Raw genomic sequence first — 8,523 nt, forward strand, 5'->3', positions numbered from 1 at the left:
CTTTGGAGATAATGCCAAAGGGAAGATCATCGACATCGATAATATTGATATCACTCCCTCCACTTGCATTGAAAATGTATTACTTGTAGATGTTCTTAAGCATAATCTTTTAAGTATTAGTCAATTATGTGATAAAGATTACAAAGTAGTTTTTGAATTATTTATATGTATTGTAACTAGTCCCTCTGATGTTAGCACTAGATTCATTGGACATAGGTATGACAATGTATACATGGTTGATTTGGATAATCTCTTTTACAAAAATGTAATGTCTTGTGGCTATGAATGCTAAAATTAATGAACTAGTTGGCCTTCGCACCGTAGCTTGCACATATTAGTATGCACACACTTTCTAAAATCATTAAAAAGAATTTATTTTTTGATTTGTCAAAGATTAATTTTGACAAAAATAAAATTTGTGATGCATGTCAATTAAGTAAATAAACAAGAGTTTTCTTTAAATCTAAGAAATTGTTTCAACTTCTAAACCTTTAGAACTCTTACATATGGACTTATTTGGTCCTACAAGAACAACTAGTCTAGGAGGTAAAAGATATGATTTTATAATTATAAATGATTTTTGCGTTTCACTTGGGTTTTGTTTTTAGCATCTAAGGATGAAGCATTTTCAGCATTCTCTAAGTTTTGTCGAAAGATTTTGAATGAAAAAAGTTTACCAATTATTTCTATTCGAAGTGACCATGGCACTAAATTTGAAAATAAAGATTTTGAAAAATTTTGTGATGAAAAAGGCATAGATCATAATTTTTCAGTACCTAGAATACTACAACAAAATGGAGTTGTAGAGAAGAAAAATAGAATCCTGAAGAAATGGCCCGTACCATGCTATGTGAAAGCAAACTCTCAAAATATTTTTGAACAGAGGTATTAACACAGCATGTTATATTTTAAATCATGCTTTAATAAGATCAATTTTAAAGAAAACACCTTATGAACTATGGAAAGGTAGAAAACCTAATATAGGCTATTTTCATATTTTTGATTGTCGGTATTTTATTTTAAATAATAAAAAAGATAGTTTAGGTAAATTTGATGCTAAATCTGATGAAGTTATCTTTCTTGGCTATTCTACTTCTAGCAAAATCTTTAGAATATTTAATAAAAGAACACTAGTAGTAGAAGATCAATTCATATAGTTTTTGATGAAACTAATAATCTTCCATCAGGAAGAGAGAGGATGCTGATGATGCAGATATCATAGAAGATGAAATGAAAGAGCTCACCATCAATGACTCAAATAAGCGAAACAAGGATCAATTGGATGAAAAACATGAGGATGAAAGCATCAATGATCAGAATATTCAAGAACAATATCAAGATACAGTAATCTTTCAAAAAAATGGAGGTATATCCACAAGCTCCTAAGTAAATTTTTAAACCATATATCAAGATTAAGTAAATTTTTAAGTTAAACAAAGCATTATATGGTTTAAAACAAACTCCTAAGGTTTGGTATAAAAGATTAAGTAAATTCTTATTAGAAAATAATTTTTCAAGAGAAAAAGTTGATACAACTCTATTTATAAAAAAAAAGATAAAAAATTTTAGTTAGACAGATATATATTGATGATATTATATTTGGATCTACTAATGAAGATTTATGCAAGAGTTTGTCAAGCTCATGCAGGGAGAGTTCGAGATGAGCATGATGGGAGAACACACCTTTTTTTGGACTCCAGATTAAGTAAATTAAGGAAGAGATCTCCATTACCCAAAGTAAGTACACAAGAAACTGTTAAAAAATTTAAAATGGAGAGCTCAAAAATTGTAAGTACACCTATGACCCCTTCCATAAATTAGAAAAAATGAATATGGTAAAAATATTGATTCAAAGCTCTATAGAGACATGATAGGCTCTTTATTATATCTTACTGCTAGTAGACCTGATATAATATTCAGTGTATGCATATGTGCTAGATATCAATCAAACCCTGAGAAATCTCATTTAAATACTGTTAAGAGAATTTTTAGATATTTAAAGGGAATACAAAATCTAAGACTTTGGTTTTCAAAACAATCTTCTGTGGACTTAATAGGTTACTCAGATGCAGACTTTGCTGGATTAAACTAGATAGAAAAAGTACTAGTAGAACTTATCAATTTTTAAGAGTAAACTTAATCTCTTGGTTTAGCAAGAAGTAAAATTTCGTAGCATTGTCTACAGTCGAGGCTGAATACATTGTAGTCAAAATTGCTATGCTCAAATCCTGTGGATTAAACCACAACTCATAGATTTTGGTATTGAACTTAAAAACATCCTCATAAGATGTGATAATACTAGTGCCATCAATTTAACCAAAAATATAATCCAACACTCTAGATCAAAATATATTAAAATTAGACATCATTTTATAAGAGAAATATTCAAAATAATGATATAATACTTGAATACATAAATACTGAAAAATAACTAACTGACATTTTCACCAAAGTACTAAATGAAAATAAATTTTGTGAAATTAGAAGGAAATTGGGCATTTAGATCCTTCTGCTTGATTTTCAATCATAATTTCACTCTCAAAATCCTTCAAAATTTCTTGACATCATTATCTTAATTTTAGAAGCCATCTATCTCTTTTTGAATTTTTTAAGATAATTAAATTATTAGTGCTATTCAGATACCTTCCTAGATTTTTCTCTGTTGAAATACTCAATCAAAAATTATATCAAAATTTATTTGATTTCTCATGATCATCTCAACTCGATATGATCAATTTTAATTTTTTTTTGAATTTTTTCTCATTTTTAAATCTTTTTCTCATTGCTTGAACCTTTTCTAGATGGGACGACCCATGTGAGACATCCCAATTGATCAGGCAAACAGATTTCATGTGAGCCGACCCATTTTCTATTCCATTAAATAGGCTTTTGAGGCGTCTCAAACTCCAAAACCCTTCATCTCCCTCTTGTCCCAAATCTAAGAATCTCCTTGTAGATCTCTCCAAACCTCAAAATCACACAAAATAGTGAATCACTCTCCCCAAATTTCTTATTCTCACGGTTCATCCTCTTGATTTCCCCAAATTCCAAACCCTAACCCACAAAATCCATGAGAAACTCTCCAAAATCCTCTTCTCCTTTCAATTTTCCTTCATTTCACATCCCTCTCTACCCTCTTAACCAATTTCCATCCTCTCATTGGGACATGGCCCCCAAAATGAGGTTACCGCAGAGAAGGAAGTCGGTTAGATCTTTAGAGGCTGAGGATCGGAGGAAGAAGGCAGCACAAGAGCCAATCCAAGTATCTCCACCGGTCACTCCAAGTAAGATTCCTCTATCTGCAAGGAAGGTTGCTTTGGGAAGAAATGTAGATTTCAAGTTTTTGAGGCATGATGATTTTTCAATTGGAAAAAAATTAATTAAGCAAGGATAAAATTTTTTTCTAATTTTGTCTGAGCCAGTTTATATTGATTTGGTCAAAGAATTTTACTCAAATTTAATCTTCTTTGATAGAGTTTTGAGGTCTACTGTGAAGGGAGTCCAAATCATTTTGAATGCACCTAGGCTAGGTAGACTCCTTCAGATGCCTTATGAGGGTAGTTGCCTAGATGAGCTACCCAAAAAGAAAATTAGACTTAGGACTATCCTTGGAAGAGAAGATGTAGAAGGATTTATGAAAATTGAGGCCAAGGATCTGAGTGTGGAGGTGAGATTGCTCCACCACATGGTGTCTAAGATTTTTTTTCCTATAGGGGGAAGATATGATTTGATGACTGGTAGGGATATTTGTTTGATGCACTATGTTGTTTCTGAGACTCTCCTGAACCTACCTTTCCTGATGATCGATGTCATGAGGGAGGCCTTTAACAGATCCAAGGCTCTCTTGCCATATGGCATGGCGATCACTATGATTTTTAGGGAGTCTGGAGTGAGTTTTGAGGGAGAAGTTGTTTGTAGACTGTCATACATCGATACCTATAATAACCACTCCCTTCGGTGCATAGAGTTTGTCAGAGTTGATGGCCGTTGGGCCAAGGGCCGTGTGTTGCAGTTGAGGAGGAGGATGATGAGGAGGAGGAGCAAGCTGAGGGGGAGGGTCCATCTTCACCTGTGCCCAAGTAGAGTCTAGTTGATCATCCTATATCGGAGCCTAAGCAGGACCCTCAGTCAGAGTACCCCCATCGAGCCATACCATGCCATCTTTTAGTTTAGGGGAGGATGAGATGGGACTGTTGGCTGAGAGAGTGGCAGGCATTCTATCTGTTCAGCAGCAGTAGTTTCAGGATCAATTTCTTCAGCAGTCTCACCAGTTTCAGTAGCTGATCCTTCAGCTGATGCAGTAGCAGCAGCAGTATCACTAGGCTCCATCGAGTTCTTTCTCTGATCCTTCCTCGGACTTTTATATGGTGCCACACATATCTTCATTGATGGAGCTCTTGTTTGATCTGAGTACTAGACTGGAGAGTGTGGAGAGCTCCCTACTCAGGTTCAGTGGTAGAATTTTTAATATCGAGAGGGAGATCAGATGGATTTTAGTTTCTCTATTGGGAGGAGCGAGCACTTCGACCACCTCTTCATCTCAGTTGACTGATTTGGCTTGAGAGATAGAGAGACTCCACAGCCAGCTTCATTCTTCTCTTGAGTTGATTCGAGCAGACATCAGGGACTCTAGAAACTTTGTATCTGTTGATTTAGATGGGCTCTGACTTACAGTGAGGGAGATCTTGTCCCAGCTTGATGCCATTAGGACTCAGCTTTAGTCTAGGCCCTCCGCATCTAATGAGCCAGCCTTTGTCTAGCCCATTGCTTTTTATCCTCCGATATCTTCCTCTTAGATCAGACCTTTCGATTGAAGATGAGGCTAATTATGTTTCACCGATCTTGATCTTGAGCTCGATGCCTGTTCTCATTGATTTCATCATTTTGTATTAGGTTACTTAGTTGTATTTTGTAGATTACATGTATGAGAGCTTTATGCTTATAGACATATATTATGACTCTTGTAACCTCTCTTTTTGTTGTAATTAATGAATAAGGTTATTATCATGGCTCACTTCTTTTTTCTTGGATGAATGAATGAATGAATGACTATTATACTTGAATGAATGTACTTTTACTCTGGTACCTGACATAGAACCATAAAAAATCTTACTCCCTTTAGTTCATTTTTCTGATGATGTCAAAAAGGGAGAGAAAGTAGTGTATTATCTATCTGAATTTTTTAAATTTAAATGCTCTTTTAAATTTTTTACTTTGATACAGTATTTTGCACTGATACGCCTCTGATACGTTCATTTTTTACTATGATACATCTGTTTTTATCTTATTTTGATACTATTTGAAAAATTGCTCTGATACATCTATTTTTCTTGAGTGCTCTGATATTTCTGATAATTTTATTTTTGCATGAATGCCAAAATACCTTGATACATTCATTTTTGATTTTACAAAATGCTCAAATTTTTTTTTTTAATTCTTGGTTTCATCCTTGCTTTGATATCAAAATGAGAAAAAGAGAAAGAAACATTCCTTTCACATTTATTGCTCTAATATTAAAAACAAAGAAGAGAAGAATAAAATTCTTTTATGAACTATCTCTGCTTTAATAAGAAAAATTTTATAAATTGAACACTCTTTATATAAGAAAGAGGGAGATCTTTTTCAAAATGATCAAAATAATTATTTTTATCCGTTTCATACAAGAATGGGGAGAATTTTAACTGATTAAAAATAATATGTAGAAAAATTCTGATATCTTCACACTTGAGTTTCAGCAAAATGAGTTAAAACATTAAAATTACTGAAAATATATATCTCATAATTTTTATGATTAATCTTTGGCATATTCCTATAAGTGCTTCACAAATCAAATTTCTTGAGCTTTAAGGACTTATTTTATGAACACTCAAATATTTTGTCATCATCAAAAAGGAAGAGATTGTTGCTCCAAGAATTGATTTTGATGATTGCAAACTATTTGAAGAGACTACTAATATATTTTTTATCTTTGAGAATATTTTTATGATGTTTCAGGTAGTCCAAAAGATTGAGTTTAAAAAGCTTATCAAGTGGGCCAAAGTTGAAGTTTCTATAAGTTTGAGAAGGTTTCGAGGCTTTTTGAGAGTGTCCAATTGATTTGACATCATTGAGAGTGTTTGAAAGTATTTTGATAAGTTTCGAATCTTAAATGTATGAAAAATTAGGTTGCAATAAAATAGAACGATCTATCTGGATCATTCTTTTTCATTGAGTAGCCGGCACGCACTGTTTTGACTTATGGTACGTAGTGGGACGATCCACTTGGAACGATCCCTGAGATCCTAAGATCAAAATAGAAAGTCTGATTTTCAGATTGGCTAAATGAGGCATCCCATGAGACTTTCCAGTCATAGTGGGATGACTCATATGGGATGACTCATTCTGGATGAGTTCGCAATGGCTAGTTTTCAGCCCATTGTTGATGCATTTAATGTATATTAAATACTCTCCAATGGCTCTAAACCAACTCTAAGACATTCTCAAAGATAAATGGTGACTATAAATGCTCTCTTGAAGTGAAAAATCACAAGTTTTGCAAGTATTTAAGTTTACATCCGAGAAAAGCTCAAATAAGCCCTAAAGAGAAGAAAAGAAGTATTTAATCACTTCACCAACCACTCTCCAGTTGCAACCAAGTGTGCAATTCATTGAGGGTGTTCAACAAAAGCTTTTTTCCTTAAGTATTATATTTCTATTATACTTATTATGTTCATTTAAAAAGATTTTGTGCTGAAATTTTTGTACCCTATTTTTCTCATGTTGTATTTGGGTTTTTGAGTTTTGGGGGGTTCCAAAACTTGGATAGATTGATCCGAACCTAAAATTGGAGTATTGAGGGTTAGCTTATATCCAAAAAATAAGTATTCTTGCTTGGATAGCAAAGGTCAGAGGCGTCCGACGTGTTATATTCTTGAAATTCATTTAGTGGATTGAATTTTCAAGTAGAGACTTAGGGAGTGATGTAGGTGTAAGGTTAGCACCGAACCACTATAAATTCTTGATGTTTGTTGTGCTTGTATCTCTTTACTTGCTCTTTGTATTCAATACTTATTTATCTCTCATTTGTGTTTGATTTCATCTTTATTGCAAATCAACTCATTCCACTCATCACCTTAGCACATTATTTAAATGGACTAATCTTGAAAATTTTAAAAAGATCCAATTCACCCTCCCTCTTGGGCTCCATATCTGGGCAACATCTAGACTACTAATTAAAGCTTTAAAAATATATCAAGAATGGCATTATTTATAAACATGTATGTTTTACGCCACCAATAACTGAGGGTATTTCTTTTATATAATTTACCTAATCAAGTTATTTGCGGGAAAGGGTATAGCTTTTTAAACAAAAGTGGAATAGTTTGATTGAACTCCACTCACCATGGGAATAATGGGTTTATGGACTTAATATTGTTGACACTAAGAGGGTGTTTGGTTGGGGGGAGTAGGGGTCTGAAATCAAAATCGGAATGGATGACTCCCATTCCAACCGTTTGGTTGGAAGGAGTCCATTCCGATTTCGATTCTAAGATAGAATGGGAATGGCTCAATCTATATAGAATCAATCCTACTCTCCTCTATGGATTTAAATTTCTATTCTAATTTCGATTTCAATTCCGATTCTGGTCTCAAACCAAATGCTTCAGAGGATTTGGCCATTTCGATTCTGATTCCAAGCTATTCTGATTCCCATTTCTATTTCGATTTCAGTTACGAACCAAACACCCCTTAAGAGGAAATGTTGGAAAATTTGAAATACCGTATCCACCTACTGATATGCTTTTAATAAATATCGATAAGTTATAATGAAGAAAAGCATTGATGGAAATCATGAAGCATCCTTAAAATTCAACTCTTATTTCTGCTCTCTATGCCTAAATCGAAACTCTAGATCTCATCTCTCTCGAGCTAACTCCCCTTGCTCCTTTGATTCGAACTCTCATTTCATCATCGAGAGTCGATCTTAAGTAGACTTCCCCTTCTCCTCTAATCTGGCCTCCCCCTCATCCTCACAGATTCTCTTCCTTTTTTCTGACGGTCGGTGTCAATGGTAGTGGCAGACGTGGCTCTCTTTGGCAACCTCTGATCCGATTATCGCTCCCCTCCAAGGTTAGAAATTTGCTCTCTTTTCCACTCTTTTAAGTGCTTGAATTGGTTTTTTTGCTTATTCATTAGTGGTGTTTTCAAGATGTTCTCAAGTTGTTTGATGAAATGTGGTTGAATAGTTCTCGATTTTTTTTATTTAATATAATCCACATATCTAGCATGAGAGTACCAGCCTTATAAGAAACAAGAACGAATATGGAGAGAAAAGGGTTCATTAGTGTACAAAAAGAAGGGATTATATGAATTAGTTCTCGAATGTCTGTGAGGGTGAAAATAGATTGGATCAATTTTACGTCCAGCACATCATATATGCTACCACCTTGGCCAAAAAACCATGCATGCTGCTACGCTACAAATATTGGGACCTTAACTGGTTTGAATGCTGTAGCGTGCATCTTGATCTAGCTGGATTTATAT

The sequence above is a fragment of the Elaeis guineensis genome, chromosome 11, assembly GCF_000442705.2.
Source record: "Elaeis guineensis isolate ETL-2024a chromosome 11, EG11, whole genome shotgun sequence".
NCBI classification, from domain to species: Eukaryota; Viridiplantae; Streptophyta; class Magnoliopsida; order Arecales; family Arecaceae; genus Elaeis; species Elaeis guineensis.